The sequence below is a fragment of the Pelophylax lessonae genome (assembly GCF_965119305.1).
Source record: "Pelophylax lessonae genome assembly, chromosome: 2".
Taxonomy (NCBI): Eukaryota; Metazoa; Chordata; class Amphibia; order Anura; family Ranidae; genus Pelophylax; species Pelophylax lessonae.
Genome location: NC_138769.1, coordinates 63,857,030 through 63,873,887, shown reverse-complemented (window position 1 = coordinate 63,873,887; position 16,858 = coordinate 63,857,030). Strand labels below are relative to the sequence as shown.

General features: G+C 40.6%; 1 protein-coding gene across 1 annotated transcript in view; it reads left to right on the top strand.

The window, feature by feature from the left end:
* The window catches only part of HTR1F (5-hydroxytryptamine receptor 1F), a 445,099-nt gene that overhangs the window by 158,995 nt on the left and 269,246 nt on the right, over nt 1-16,858 (top strand). The window contains exon 2 of the mRNA XM_082244850.1: nt 9,256-9,309. The gene's annotated coding sequence lies outside the window, so the exon portion shown is untranslated. The remainder of the gene's footprint in view (nt 1-9,255; nt 9,310-16,858) is intronic.

Genomic DNA, 16,858 nt, shown 5'->3' with positions numbered 1-16,858 from the left:
GCGAGACAAGGATGGTTGCTTGATCCAGAGCTCCGGCGCCAGGCAAAAGAATCCAGTGGCATCCATCGCCATCCGGGCAGTCAATCACCAGCATCCTCGATATACACAGCCAGAGCTCACCCCTGAGATGTCCCGCAAGAGAAAGGAGGAGAAGGGGCCTAAAAAACTGACAGCCTTCTTCCCGCAGACACCCCAAGGCAGTCGACAAGAATGCACCGGCGGTCCGGGCCTTGGCACCTCAGAGCATGGGCGGGGGCACTTCACAGACCTCTCTGAGGATTTACCCCCCAGGGGGGCATCACTGCAGATACTGTCTCCCCCCCACACCTATGAGCCTTCAAGCCCCTCCTGCAGCAGCCCTGCAAAGTCTCGCCTGAGACTGGAACACTCTGCCCAGACCTCTACACTAGGCCTCATCTGCGACCCCGCTCTGCCAGTTACCCTGGGGTCCTCAGCTATAGCAGCCTTCCCAACCGCAGGCCAGCCCATCCTAGACACCACACTGAAAGAGATTTTACTTTCTCTGCATACATCCCTGCAAGCAGATATGGTCTCCCTCGCCAACCAATTTACAGCCGAAGTTCACTCCCTAGGTGACAGAGTCCACGCTGTTGAATACTCTGTATCAGACATAATCACTACCATTCATGACCTAGTTGAGGCTCATGAAGAAAACCTTACTGAGAGACACTGGCTAAATGCAAAAATCACTGACCTGGAGGATCGCTCCAGGAGAAATAACCTTAAAATCCGGGGCATCCCTGAATCAGTGCAATTCTCTGAGCTACACAAATTTGCCCAGGATCTATTCTCAGCTATCCTTCCTGGAGTGACTCCTCTAGAGCTCACTATGATCGCATCCACAGGGTGCCAAAACCACCCTTTTTCCCCCAGCAAACCCCTCGGGACGTGTTACTGAGGGTTCATTTCTACCAAACTAAAGAGGCTATACTCTCTAAGTCGAGATCACTTGGACGCTTCCCTTACCCTTATACCAATATACAGATATTCGCTGACCTGTCCAAACATACCCTGGATCTACGGAGGCAACTCTCCACCATCACAAAGGCCTTGCAGAACCATAGTCTTACAAATGGATACACCCCCTCAAAAATTGTCCTAGAGAAGGACGGTGTCTCCCACTCCATCACCTCCCTGGAAAGGGGGATAGCCCTGCTCTAGTCTTGGGGTATCATCCCAGATCCAGCCCCCCAGCCAGAGCAAAATCATCCCCAGGCAGACTACCCCAACGGTGGCATAACGCAAACTCGCGCAACAGGAGGGACACTTGAATGCATTCCGCTCTTCTTAACAGAGAACTTGGTGTACTGCCCGGTTATACCACTAATTGCCTGGTGCCACCTAGCCCCTTTGGCTATGGACCTTTTTCACCCCCATTCACTGAGATGGCCTTTGAGGCCTTATATCTCCCCTATGTTTTCTACATGTTTGTCCGTTTTGTTTTTTTGCTTTCCCTTTTCTCTCTATGCAGGTTACTACTTTTTGCAAGCATTGAACACTGTGCACAAGATTTCTGCGCTCTCCTGGTCTCAGGAACATTCACATTTTACCTCATGATCAATAAATTCATTCCTACTAAGCAATCCTTACATTAACACACATACCTTATCTAATCCATTATCACCATACATCTTAGATTGTTTAGCCATGGATTCCATCTAACTGTAAATATTTTCTTCGCCGAACTTATTGTAGCCATATTTTTTTCCATCTCACATTGCTGATTAAGTAATGTAACAATATCAGATGGAGATGGTATCTCCTGAGATTTCCATCTTCTTGTGATTAAAAGTTTTGCCGCTAATAAAAGATGTAAAACCACTACTCTGTACTTTATAGGCATCTCATGGATATTTAGGTGCAGGATCGCCATCTCAGGACTTGGAATTATATATTTTTCCACAACTTCTGAGATCATAGAGAATATTTTGTTCCAAAATGCTCCAATCGATTTACACTCCCAAACTATATGGAATAGCGTCCCTTGTTCACCACACTCTCTCCAACATAATACTGGAGCTAAGGGGTAAAATTTGGAAAGTTTAGTTGGGGTCAAATACCGAAAATTTAAAGTCTTTTGATATAATTCCCAATGATTAGTACATTTTGAGGAAGCGTATGTGGCAGCAAAGGCTTTTAGCCAGTTAGTTTCCGGGAAAGATTTCCCCAGTAATTTTTCCCATTTAAGAACGGTAGTGGCTTTAGAATAGGTGTTATGCTTGTTCAATATATCATAAATAACTGATATACCGTTGGCAGTAGCTAAGGGTGCTTGATAAAACTTGTTTATAGAAATGGGTAATTTAACATATGAAGGAAGGCTATTTTTCCGTAGAAAGGAAAATATTTGATAATAGCTCAAAAAAGCTGACGGTTGTATTCTATACTGGTGAACAAAATATTCAAAACGATGAATCCCTGTTTCATTATACATATCTTTCAAGCATTTAACCCCCTTTCTCAACCACAATTTTATATCAACATTTGGGATGAAGTACGTGAGAACTGAAAGGGGAGTAGGGAATTCACATGTCGCCCCATATTCGAGAGGCGAACAAAATACTTCTGTCTACGTTGCATAGGCAGTTTGCACTGTAATAGATTGGATATTGGGCACAACAGCTCCAATCATTACAGATATCATTGTGGTCCTAAGATTTTCTTGATTACAATCATCCGCCTCTAATCCCAGCCACAATTTATGCTGCACAAGCGTCCACCAATATTTCAATTGATCTAATACAGATGCTTTATAATATGCAGAAACCCAAGGAACTCCCATCCCTCTGTGCCTCCTATGTCTCCTCATAATGAGGGACGCACATCGGGGTGGTTTTCCTTCCCATATAGTTTGATTGAAGCACTTTTGAACAGAGACACAATATTGGGGTGGTAAGGGAATTGCCAACGTACGAAACAAATAAAGTAGTTTGGGAAGTATAATCATTTTTAACATAGCCACTCTGCCTGCTACAGTCAAATCTTGAACCTTAAGTTCTCCAATTTGTCGTGACAAAGTGTCCAGAAAGGGTTTATAATTGTAATCATAAAGTTGGGAAAAAGATGAAGTTAAATTAATCCCCAGGAATGGTATATACGAGGACCATGTAAAGGAAAACTTTTCAGTTATATATTTCTGTAATGACATGGGAACATTAACACCCATAATCTGTGATTTTGTAATGTTTAATTTGTAATATGATACTGCACTAAAATAATTTATCATTTTCTCTACTTCTATTAAAGATGGCGCTGGATTTGTAATGATTAACATGACATCATCAGCAAATAATCTAATCTTATGTTCAACTCCAGCAGCTTTCCAGCCTGTTATCCTCGCGTTGCTCCTAATGCTCTGAGCAAAAGGCTCCATAAGCAACGCAAAGACAACTGGTGAGTGGGGACATCCCTGCCTAGTCCCATTAGTTATCCCAACCGATTTAGATAATATTCCCGATGTAAGTACGTTTGCTGTTGGTCTAGAATAAAGAGCCATTATATTTTTTTCCAACCAACTCACAATCCCAAATTTATGCAGCACTGCCTCCAAATACCCCAAATGGATCCTGTCGAACGCCTTCTCCGCATCCAAAGAAAGTAGCAGGGAAGGCGTCCGACAGGATCCCATCCATGTCAGCAGATTCAAAAGTCTTCTCGTGCCATCAGGAGCCTGCCGTCCTGGCACAAATCCCACCTGGTCTGCATGTACCAACTGGGGTAAAAACTTCTGCAGTCTACTTGCCAAAAGCTTGGCAAAGATTTTAATATCTGCATTTAATAGGGCAATTGGCCTATAAGATGAAGGGTCCTCAGTATCCTTTTTTTTCTTAGGGATTGTAACAATTAATCCCTTCAACATTTCCGATGGAAATGTACCAGTGGAGGCTGCTAATTCAAATACTGATTTTAAGTGGGGAGCTACTTCTGTAGATAAACTTTTATAGAATTCATTGGGAAACCCGTCCTCCCCTGGTGATTTCTGATTAGGGAGTTTGATGATGACTGAGCTAATTTCCTGAGTTGAAAATGGTTGGTAAATTGAGCTCAATTGATCCTCTGTAAGTTTAGGTAATGAAATCTGTGCCAAATAGTTTGAGATAATCTCTGTGGTAGGTTGGGGGATAGTTGTATCCTTTTGAAGAGCATATAATGACTGATAGTAATCTGCAAAGGCGTTGGCAATATCTCTAGGATTTGTTAACCTCCTATGTGAATGAGGGTGTAGAAGTGCTTCTATTTTGTTACTAAATTGTTTAGATTTCCTTTTTTTAGCTAACCAACGTCCCACCCTATTACCCAGGCCATATTATTTAGCTTTAAGGACCTTCAGGTGATATTCCTGTTTATTTAACAAAAGTAACCTAATGGCCTCTTCTTGAATGAAAGACTTACGAAGAACCAGACAGACTGCATCAAGCTCCCTGGACCCCTGAGTACCTGCACAGTGCACGACCCTACATCCACCAATATCCATTAAACTATTATCACTTAATGCCAATGGCCTGAACCACCCGGCCAAGCGTGCCTCCTTATGGCGCACCACCATCAAACAAGCAGCCCAAATTGTTTGTGTGCAGGAGACTCACTTTCTGGAAACCCAGGCGGGAGATGCAGACATCGGGGATGATGTCAGTTCCTGTTCCAAAAGCGGAAGTGACGTTGGACTGTGACAGGATGCAAACATCCGTCAGTCAGGTAGCAGGGACACATGAGGCAAGAAGCCGCCAAGGGTGCAACTGACGTCAACCCTCACCCAAACACGGAAGTGACATCCAACTAACGCCCGGTCAGATGCACTCGAAGGGCACACCCACCAGTGAAGGTCACGCCCTGCCCAATGATCGATCATGCACCACCCCATAGTAAATACAATAACGAGGCTGACGCGCAACCCAACCCAAAAGCACACCAGAAAAACAAGACAGTGTGTCACCACCCTCGAAGAGGGAGGAAGGAGCAGCAGGCCAATCAAGCCAAAAGCCACCCCAAACATGAAACCCACACAAAAACCCGAACATCTGTATGACTATCTAAAATTTTATTCCAAAGAAGAAAAAAAAAGTCCAAAACGAGACCTATCTGCAATATATCCCCCCAAAAAAAACAAAACAAAAAAAAAACAAAGGGGGTATGTAAACATAATAACAAATAAACCACAACAAAAAAATGACAAAAGAAGGGGCAATCGTCCCTATCTGGGCATTATCTAAAATGCCCTCAAAGAAATGGGGCATAGCTCACAAAGCCATTGAGACCGGGAGGTATATCAGCTCTTAAGGTAAAAATCCACCTAGACTAAGAGCGCAAAATGGCATTGTCGAAATCCCCGCCCCGAGGTCTAGAATGTATCCTGTCAATCATCATAAAACTCAAATTGTCCAAGTTGCATACATGGCAGTTTTCAAAATGCCTTGCAATAGGGCTTTCAGGGTCCCCATCACGTATGTCATCCACATGTTCTTTCACACGTTGCCAAAGTATAGGTTTCATTTTGCCCACATAAAACGCATCACAACTCTCCTTCAGGAGATATACGATGCCATGGTCTTGCAATCTGTGAAATGCTTATATCAAATTGTCATGGAGCCAATCATCAGGGGGTCTCTACCAACACGTATATATCAACAAAAGTCACAACGACCACATCGATAGGTGCCCTGGGGGAGGGTGCCACAAGGGTCCGATCCCTGGGCTCTATCGAAGTGGCTCGATGTGAGGAAGTCTTTAATAGAACGATTTCTTCGAAATGTCACACGGGGGTCTGCATCAACAAAATGTTTGATGACATTGTCCTGGGTCAATAGGTACCAGTGTTTCCTCGGGACATTCATTATCTAAATATGCTGTTTGTTACTGTATAATAATAGGTCTAATTTTAACTTTTTCTGGATGATGTTCACTCTGAAATAGTAGCAATCTGCAGGGTTTTTTTAATGATTTCCTATAAGCCCTTTTCTAAGCTCTGTGACTATAGCCCCTTTTGAGAAATATTTCCTTGAGAGCCTTAGCTTGTACCCTAAAGTCATTGTCACAGAGTGATGAACAGGAACTGACGTCATCCCTGCATCTCCCGGCCGGGGATAGTCGACCAAGTGGTGTCAGCCATGTTCTTGCATGTTCCACCTTGTACCCCCGAAACCCTTTTTTGCCCCTTTGTTTTTGGAAATAGAGGTAAAGAAATTGTGTGTAATGCCAAATGAGATAGGCCCCACCTAGCCCTCCCTGGGACCACCCCTTTTGGCTTTATAGGGGGCTGCCCATGTGTAGGGCTTTCCAGTGTTAGAATGGTGGGAGCTCGGGAGACCCAGACATCTCGTCGAGGGCGCATATGCTATCGAGGCTGGCTCACCTTCATGTAATGGCTTAAAACATACTGTGACTTGGTTTTATTCATGGTTTATGGTAAGGTCTATTGGATTGTTTGCCTTTACCAGAGGGATAGCTTATATCCTAAGATTTATTGATATATTTTTTGGGGTAAAATAACTTTCTGATATCGTTTTTTTCTTTTTCCTCTATATATACAGTGTAGATTGGTATTCTATCTTTCTCACAGATAGAAATTTGTAGCGGAGTCCTTGACCAGTGGCAGCATTCGAAAATCTGCAGTTTTGGATTAAGGATAAGCTTCGAGTTTGAGTTGGGCTGTTCGCTTGTTCATCAAATGACGAACAAATGGGCTTCTTCGCAGGAACTTCGAGTTCCTGTATTATCATGGACTCTCTGACTTCTGAATTCCAATAAATAAATCACTGGCTGTCAGGGGGATTTGAACTCACAGCTCTTATGATTATAAGCCTGGTATTCTACCACCTACACCACCAAGCCTGCTTAATCTAAATGTACTCTCCCAAACTTTTATCTCATCCACTGTGTGTAGGGTGATATAGGAGTTAGGCAGGGAAAGTGTGTTCAGCCAAGCTGTACTTGATGGTGACGCAGTCTGTCTGTCTGTCTGTCACTTCAGTTTATATCAGCTTATGTCAGTATTGCTGAAAAAAAAACTGCGTGGGCCCCCCCAGTCCACACCAAAATTTAAAAAAAAATGGCGTGGGGTTTCCCTTAAAATCCATACCAGACCCTTATCCGAGCACACAAACTGGCTGGCCAGGATGGGGGCAGGGGTGAGCGAGCGCTCCCCCTACTTAACCATACCATGCCACATGCCCTCAAAATGGGTGGGTTGGGTGCTTTGGGGCAGGGGGGTCACTGCCACCTCACCCCAAAGCACCTTTCCCCCATGTTGATGGGGACAGGGGTCTCCTCCCCACAACCCTGGGCTGTGGCTGTGGGGGGAGGCTTATCAGAATCTGGAAGCTCCCTTTAACAAGGGGACCCCCAGATCCCGGCCCCCCATGTGAATGGATATGGGGCACATGGTACCCCTACCCATTCACCAAAAAGTGTACAAAAAAATTATGACAAAAGCCAGTTATGGAAAAGTCTTTTATTAAAAAATAAAAAAATACTGTCCCCGATGATCACCAGCTGCCGGAAAAATAGAAAAAAAAAAAAAAAAAAAAAAAAAGAAGAAGCTCTTGCTTCTCCAGAGGCTTCCCGTCGAATGAGCTGTTTTGATTTTGACAGCTCTTTTATAGTGACCTGACATCACAAGCCGTCCCACAATGCACAATGCACTGCTCAAGTGCAATGAATAAATGACTGACGTCAGTCATTTATTCACTGCACCTAAAGCAGTGGATTATGGGAGCTGTCAGCCTGTCAAACTCAGATAGAAGCTAGTTAGCCAGACAGAGTTCAAGGTTCATCATCTGGCTGGGTGGCCTAGCTGGTAGAGTAACCAACTTGCAAACACAAGGTTGTGACTTGAATCCCCTGGCCAGCATGTAATAAATATTAATTATGGATTTTAATTAAAACCTATTAATTGTCCTGCCCCTTCTGAAGTGACGTCAGTAGATTTATTCACTGCACCTGAAAAATGGATTATGGGGCGCTGGTGATGTCAGAACCTATAAAAGAGCTGTCAATCTTAGATAGAGAATTGTTAGGCAGATAGAGTCTTGGGTTACTCAGCTGCCTTGGTGGCGTAGCTGTTAGAATAACAGAGAGGTTGTCAGTTTGAATCCTCGGACCAGCAGGTGATTAATAGTCAATTATAATGAGGATTTGTGATTTCGTATGTTCGCTAGAACATTTCGCCTGTTCGAGATGTTCTGGTGTGAACTGAACAGGGGGGTGTTTGGCTCATCACTATTTTGGATGTATACATTTTTAGTCTCCCCCTAACATGGAACATATCCAACACACCATTTGGAAGGCATATAATATACCATAACTTTTTTTTCTTCCTATATATAAATATTGGACATCATCTGATGTGTAGATAAGTTGTTTTTGTTTATACATATGTATGTTTTTCTTTCTATATACATATTAGACATCTGTAAAGTGTACAACAAAAGCCCTGAAGAAGCGGGATTATAGATATCCCGCTAAACATGTTGGCACTTTCTGCATTAATAGCTTTCATACCACAATTGATGTCTTTTTTTGTAATGTATTATGAGCTATATCTGGTCCTTGGTTCATTGTGTCTGTGTTTGTAAGATTGGATGTGTAGAATAACACATTTATTTTTTAGATATTTTAAAAGACATTTGTGATGCAATTTGATGCTCTTTGGGAGTTACCATCTAAAAAGCCAATTTTTCTTCCATAAAGGCCATTTTTTGTACAGCTTTTTATGTGTAGTTGTTGCACACATTGAACAAGTTGGTGTTAGTTGGATATTGTTATTTATCTTCTCATTTTTACTTTTATGCTTATGTTTAAATACATATATATTTTTCTTGATTGTATTATTGTTCCCCAGGAGTGCCTTATTTCTTTCCATTCATGTATAACATTTTTTTGGAATGATAATAAAAATATCCTTACCCTTATGTGTAATGCTGGGCTTTATCCTGCAACTATGACTAATCCACTTCACAGGAAGTTCTGCCCCTTTACACTAATCTTCACCTTTTTCTTACAATAATACCATGGTAGATGTAATAGTCTTCCCCACTATGACATACCTATGTGCCAGGTGCAGGAAACATTGTTCCTAGGAAGATAGCTCATACATCTGCACCATAGCTTTAGTGTGTGATGGAATTAACAGTTTACCAATTTCACCTAAAACCGCCTGATAGAAAGTAATACATAAAACTTTGTATCAGCAATAACATATTTTCATATGCTGATAATTATTTCTCTTTTTAATTTTAGGAAACCTTATTCATCACTGCTTCATCACAGATGATGAACAATAGCCTGAAAGAGGTATTGTATATTCCTTTTATAGCAAAACCTGACCCCGTGCATCAAATTCATGAATCTATTATGGAGTAACGGAATTTTCTAGTTATCCTTTTAAAAGTGCATAGCGTGGAAGCAAAACTCATCACTATTTTATATCAACTGTACTTAATTAAATGGGCAGTGTGTTATTGCTGAATACTCTTTTATTCTAATGGAAATTTTAGAGGAGTAAATGGGAGAGAAAAACTGAAAAATGAACTAAAAAGAAAAATGTGCTAAAGAGCAATACCAGACATCAAGTGATATCAATCAATCTAAAAATGCTTCCACCAGCAATCTCTTTTATAAGATTTTAAAACATTTTTGCCAAATTTTTCCATTTTAAACATTTTTTTATGTGATATTTAAACAGTTGCTGAGAATCTAAAGGAAATAGATGTTTGCAACATTAAACAACAACCCACCAAGAAATAAGTTACATTAAGCACTCTTGCATTTGAACTAGGTATACAAGGGTCATCAGTCTTCCCCTGCCCAATGCCAGGTTTTCTCCTCACACAAAAAGCGCATCTAGACTTAGTTTTGAGCATACAAGTTTTCAGGCCCTGAAACAAATTCATTTCAGGGATTATAGTAATTTGGAATGTTGGTGATTGTCACCCTCCACCCTCAGGTGATTCATAATTACTTCACTTGTTAAAAGCTAACATACAACAGGGTAGCGACTACATCAGAAAATATCTGCCTTAGGTCTTAAGCTAGGTACACAGGGTCCAAAAATGGTCAGACCAGCAGTTACCAGCCGAACAACAAAAGTTTTGTTGTTAATTCTACTACTAAAATAATGTGTTAACAATGTTCTCCACTTGCTGCAAAATCACATATATGAACATGATTGGCTTTAAGTAGTTATAGCAGGGTTATGGTTGCAGCTGTATGCCATAACTCCAGGATTTTTTTTTTTTCAGCCGGCAATGCTCTTTCATCTAAAAGCAATCCTAAAGGCTGAATAGTCACTTGATTGCTTTTACAGATGGCCAGAGGAGACACCTTCCCCCCTCCCTTCGCCCACTGGTGAGTCTATGGGTTCTCCCGTGCGATCAGGGAGTCCGTTAATTGATCATTATCTGATCCAGCGGTGCTGCCAGGTTATGATAGAGCCGGCCGAGGACCAGAAGGTATCAAGTTTCTTGTGATAGGTAAAGTGATAAAAAAAAAGAAGATTAAGGGGACAAAGTAAAACAAAAAAAATAACATTAATACAATAAATAATGAAAAGATTTTTTTAAAGCTCCCATGTTCCTCCGTGCTCAGGTGCAGAAGCGAACGCATACAAAGGGGGAGCAAGCACATGTAAACGGTGCTCGCACCGCATATTTGAGGTACTGCGAACGTTATAGCGAAATAAATTATTCTAGCCCTAGACCTTCTCTGTAACTCTAAACTGGTAACCGATGGAGATTTTTAGGTATCGTAGTTTGTCGCCATTCCATGAGCATGCAAAGTTTTAAAACATGACATGTTAGGGTATCTATTTACACAGTGTAACACCATCTTTTCTATTTTACCAAAAATTGGGTTATATGTTGTGTTTTTTTGCTTTAAAACTTATTAAAGTGTATTTTTTCCAGAAAGTTGTATTTGTGACATAATAAATTGCAGCGGCCACCATTTTATTCTCTAGGGTCTCTGCTAAAAAAATATAATGTTTAGGGGTTCTAAGTAATTTTCGAGCAATAAAAATTCAGATTTGTACTTGTAAACAAAAAGTGTCAGAATAGACCTGGTCTTCAGGTGGAAAATTCACTTGCATAAAAAAAAAAAAAAAAAACTGTATGACTCATATAATTACTACATGGGCCAAGTGTGCATTTGAACATTTAGATTACCCACTGCTTTTTCTGAAATGTGTTCAAAGTTTTGTTTTTGGTCAAATACTATTTCAGACCTTTTTTGGAATGAAAGGGCTTTTCCCTTTCCTATTACACTGAGATTGCTCGAGTGATGATTATTATTATTATAATATTATTATACAGGATTTATATAGTGCCAACAGTTTCCACAGCACTTTATAATATAAAAAGAGGGACAGCACAGTTACAATACAATAAAATACAAGACAGTTAAGAGGGCCCTGCTCATAAGAGCTTACAATCTAATAAAGTCAAATTCTCCATTTAGCAACTACTTGCCAACTGCCTGTCTGGGAATGTACGTCAGAATTTTGACGTCAAATACCAGGGTTATGGCAAAAACTAGCTGCCATAACCCCCAGTATCGTTTTTTCTATTAGGCGGTCAGCTTTTGGATAAAAGTGATCCCAGCGGCAGATTCGCCGTGAGCTCACTTTTATAGGCAGGGGGAGAGGTCCCCCCCTTTCATGGCTTCCCGGTCGTTTCCAAGCTTACCAGAGCCGTCGGTAAGCTGGGAACCGATCTGATGCAGCCGATGGCTAGGCAGGAAGCTTAGTGAGGGCAAGATAGCCCGAGTAGGCTCTTTTCCCTTCAGGACCTGAGCGACCTCACTTCCTGGTCTCAGGCTTAAAGACATTATTTTTATTTTAAGTGTCAAAAAAAATGTTTTTCTTTTCTTTTGCTTTAAGGGTAAATGAGAGATCTGAGGTCTTGTGCCACGGAACACCGGTTGAGAAACACTGCTCTAGGGTCTTTGCTAAAAATAGATGTATAATAATCGGGGGGTTCTCAGTAATTTTCTAGCAAAAAAAAATGATTTTACTTGTAAAAAACAAATGTCAGACAAAGGCCTGGCCTTTAAGCAGTTAACAAAAGATATGATAATGCATACAACAATTTCTACCAAATAGGCAAAGATCAAAATTTGTAATCAAGTCTTCCAGAGTCCTTGCAATGTATTTTATTTCAACTAAACAAGATTTATCTTTAAAGATTCCAATGAATGGGAAAAGATTTAGAATTTCATTCTAAATTTCCATCCTACCCCAGAGTTTTAATACGTTGCTACCTGCTGAAAGCGTTACTTATTTAAGCTTTGAACAAATCCAGAACAGTGCTGAGTAAACTAGACTATTAGTGGAAAAGTTTTCATTTGTCAGATACAGTTTTCCGCATGACCTCATAAACTATCTTTTTTCCCTTAAGTGTAACTGAAAATACTGCTGTTGTGTTTAAAATATGCTTCCAGCACTAAGGGCTAAGAAAATGTTATTTTAGCCATTTCCTGTTATCTATAATTTCTATGTAATAGCAGGGTTAAGGAGGAAAAGATGTAGGTGCTCCAATACTGTGAGGCTACTTTTTCTGAACCTACAAATTTTTTTTGGGGTTCAGGTTCATCTCTAGTAGTCATATAGTGTTATATTGGAGTTAACCTTAAAGAACCTGATGTGTTTCCAAAGCTTGCATCTCTAATAGTTGAAGTTTCCCATAGGGGCTATGATTTAGGCTGTTTTTAGATGAGCAGTAAGCTAGCTGCACAAGGTTGTGGGGCATTTGTGGAGCTTCCTCATTTACTTGACTTCTGCCTGATGAACACAACGAGAATGATAATTTTTGCAATGAGTGTGAAACACCCCTATCTGCTGCCTTTTCAGCCTAAGTGAGGGGGAGTGGTGGGGGCTCCAAAAACATGGCTCAACTGTGTGTTTTTAATGCCCGCAACCGCAAGTCTATATGAGCACCTACTGCAAACGCTAAACTTGGCACAATTTCATCTCCAGAAACATGCATGACCATTGCTCTACTATTCATATTCATGAACACCCCTAGACTTTTTGGGTTGGTTTACTAAAGGCAAATAGGCTGTTCACTTTGCAAGAGAATTTTCATTTTGCAAGGACATTTTCCCCTAGCTTCGTGAATGCGGTAAACAGAAGAAAGAACAAAGAATACCCAATTACATACAAGGAAAAAAAATGTATTTTTGCTTGCAAAAGATTGAATGATGGAAGTAAGGGAGAACACACCACCTCATCCACTAAGCTCTAGGGAAAATTCCCTTGCAAAGTAGAAATCCCCTTGCAAGGTGAACAGCCTGTTTGCCTATAGTAAATCAACCACAGTGTCACTCATGTCTGTCTCACTACCTTAATTGAAGCAGCCAGTGCAAACACCTACTGTCTGAATTTTTGCTAGTGTAATGGAGTTGAAAGAAATTTCATAACTATTTTCCTGCCATTACATCATTAAGTGAAAGTGTCTCTAAACCCAAAAACAAAAACATGTAATATATTGTAGCTTACTCATTCTTAGCTTTGGTAGTTGCATTTGTTTTCTTTTTTTGTAGGATTTTTTTTTTTTTTTACCTGGCAATCCCTCTGGTAACACATGTCCTGTCCTAGGGTGGCAACAGACTCTCACCCACTTTACTGTATCTATAGAGGAACAGCATTGTCATCCAAGAAGAGGTAATAAGTTATGACCACAGAACACCCCCTCCTCATTATCATAACAAAGGGGTAGATGTTCTGCAGTTCTACCTCTTCCTTGTTTGAGATATAGCAGCAGAGTGCAACAGTTTGTGTTTTTTTTTTTTTTTTGTTTTTTCTGCATCTTTTGATTACAGATTTAACAGCATGATTTTAATTGTATATTTCACAAACAATATCAGGTGTCCCCATGCCATAAAAAAATAAGCTGGTCATGAAATGGCATCTACCAGTGTATTAAATGTGTTTGTTATTTCCTTTTTAAATTTTACTGTAATACATCCTAAACAAAAAAAAAAAAGAATTAAAAATTTCACAAAACAAAAAAATACTAGTTAGAACAAATTCTACACCAGAGCCTTAATTCAAGCATGTATACAAATGGTTATTAGGTTCCTCAGGCCAGTAAGTGGGACTTTAAGGCAATAAAGAAAAACGTATCAGCATGAATGCGATTTTAAATTTTATCGTAAAAAACACATGAATTACAACATGTTTGGTTCGTAAATTATATAGTGCAGGGTGGGTGAGAGACCCATCCGTGGTAGTGCACGAAAGGTAAAGAAGTGACACTGTGAATATTGGTGACTTTAGAAACACAAGAATCCTGCCATCCGTCGGTATTGGATGTTGCAGGGAGCGTCTCAATTCCAACGCGTTTCGGCTGCCTAAAGCGGCTATGTCTTTTTCAAGGTATCACCATATCTAAAATGATATTTAGACATTGTTAGTGTCATTGTTGCACTAAATACTTAGTTGGTGTGATCTAAGTTAAATAAATAGCTTACATTTCGTTTTTTGTACAGTTTCTCGGTCGTTATGTGTGGAAAATGCCCCTCTTTTTCCCAAGGTAGCCACAAGATCCCCAAAGAGGAAAGGAGTAACGGTGATGCGGGCACTAGAAAGACCAAATTGCTGTTTCATAAGTATCCATGACATACATTAATTCTTAGCCACTTGGGGTTCTCAGGGGTACTCACATGGTCCAGAGTAACTGGTTTCCTCATTCGGAGTCCCTGATGGAAGTGGTAACTGTCCCTGGAAATATATATTTATTTTGTATGTACTAACAATGTCTAAATATCATTTTAGATATGGTGATACCTTGAAAAAGGCATAGCCGCTTTAGGCAGCCGAAACGCGTTGGAATTGAGACGCTCCCTGCAACATCCAATACCGACGGATGGCAGGATTCTTGTGTTTCTAAAGTCACCAATATTCACAGTGTCACTTCTTTACCTTTCGTGCACTACCACGGATGGGTCTCTCACCCACCCTGCACTATATAATTTACGAACCAAACATGTTGTAATTCATGTGTTTTTTACGATAAAATTTAAAAATCGCATTCATGCTGATACGTTTTTCTTTATTGCCTTAAAGTCCCACTTACTGGCCTGAGGAACCAAATAACCATTTGTATACTTACCAGGGATGTTGGCACAATTACGCTTAGGAATCATCTACCTACATCAATAATTCCTTGAAATTCTGGTTTTCTAGAGCTCAAACTATCAAATCGCATTTCTAGACTACGGATAAAAATCATCCAATTCCTCACATGATCTCTAGAAACCTCTACTATTCACAGGGAATCTCCATTCCCAATTTTCTTCTTTCTTTTCCTTATGTTACTCTCTATTTCTCGTTCGAGAAATCAATACCTACAGCAATATACGTACAAATCAAATTGTAGCTATATGACAGATAGCTACGAATATAATTAACGTTTTTTCCTTCATTCCAATCTCTGCAGTGCAGAGTGAAAGGAAACTAGGAAAATATCATCAGTGATCTCTTCATTGATCGCTGTCACAAAAGGAGGTAAAAAAAACAAGAAACGACCATGGGTGACCTACAGGGGGACGAATGGAATAACCTGATGTCCAGGATTGAAACAAACTTCCAAAACAAGGAACAGCAGGAATCAGACACACTTGCTCTCTTCTCTACCCTCAGATGACAACTGGAAAAGAAATCATCCCTTCATTGGCATATTAAGTCCTTTGAAAGATATATTTCTGAGGAAATTAACCCAGCGGGACTTCGAATTCAGATCTTTCCGACTATGGACAATGTAACAGCACTTATGAAACAACAATGGGAAGAACAACTAAATGCATGCTCCAAAAACCTGATGATCTTACTGCAGGAGAAATATGAACGTCAAATCAAAAAGATCGATGAAGAAACCAAACTCACATACCTGAAATTAGCACCATTAAAAACTGTCCAGATGTATAGCGAAGAGGAAAGGAAATTGAAGGACCACTTGGAGAACTACAGCAAACAAATTCTCCGCAAAAAGGAGAAAAAGTATTGGCGAGACAAAAATGCCTTCGCCCAAGGAAGAGCCTACAGATGGAACAACCCTAGAAGGACCTACAAAAATAAATCACAACCTGGCCTGAAATACACCAGCCATGACAATACCTATTACTCATCAGACTCCTCATCACATGCCTCCGGGTCAGATAGCCGCAAAAGAGGGCCACCACCCAGAGGACCGCTACCACGACAAACACCAACACCCAACGAGAGAGAAGACGGAGAGGCCAGAACTGAAAATGAAAGTGAAGAACTGGAGAATCAAACACAAGGTGGTACAAAAACCCAGGGAATGGCTACAAGGTTTTGAGTAAATAGAGAGGAAGCCCCTAAAAAACAAAAGGCTTTTTTAGGAAAGCCCAACTTGAAACAAACCAAACTTCCCATGGTCACCGACCCCCAAGGATCAAAACATCCATAATTAACCTCTCATCACAAAACCTAACCACCCATGAAGAAGAGGTACTACGCCTAGGCCTCTCCTTCTGTCCAAGAAACAATGCAGACAAATTTGAAGTCAAAGATATCAACTTATTTGCACGAAAGACACTATTCCAAGCCATGTATAACAAACCTCCACCAGAGGAAAAAGACCCTGGCCTTACTGCTGCGGAATTTCGCGCGATTAGAGATTTAAATATTCTGTTGGAGGAAGGTGGTCTCGACGATGATTGGGAAGACCCCTCATTACCACCAGAAGAAGACAATAGTGAGGAAGAAGGGGAAGATCTGGAAACACCCCGCTTCCAGAAAAAATCTCAGAAATTCCCACCACTGAGCCTCAACCCAGCAGTCGCCCTGTTTGTCAAACAGACGACTAGGGAAATTGAAGGACTT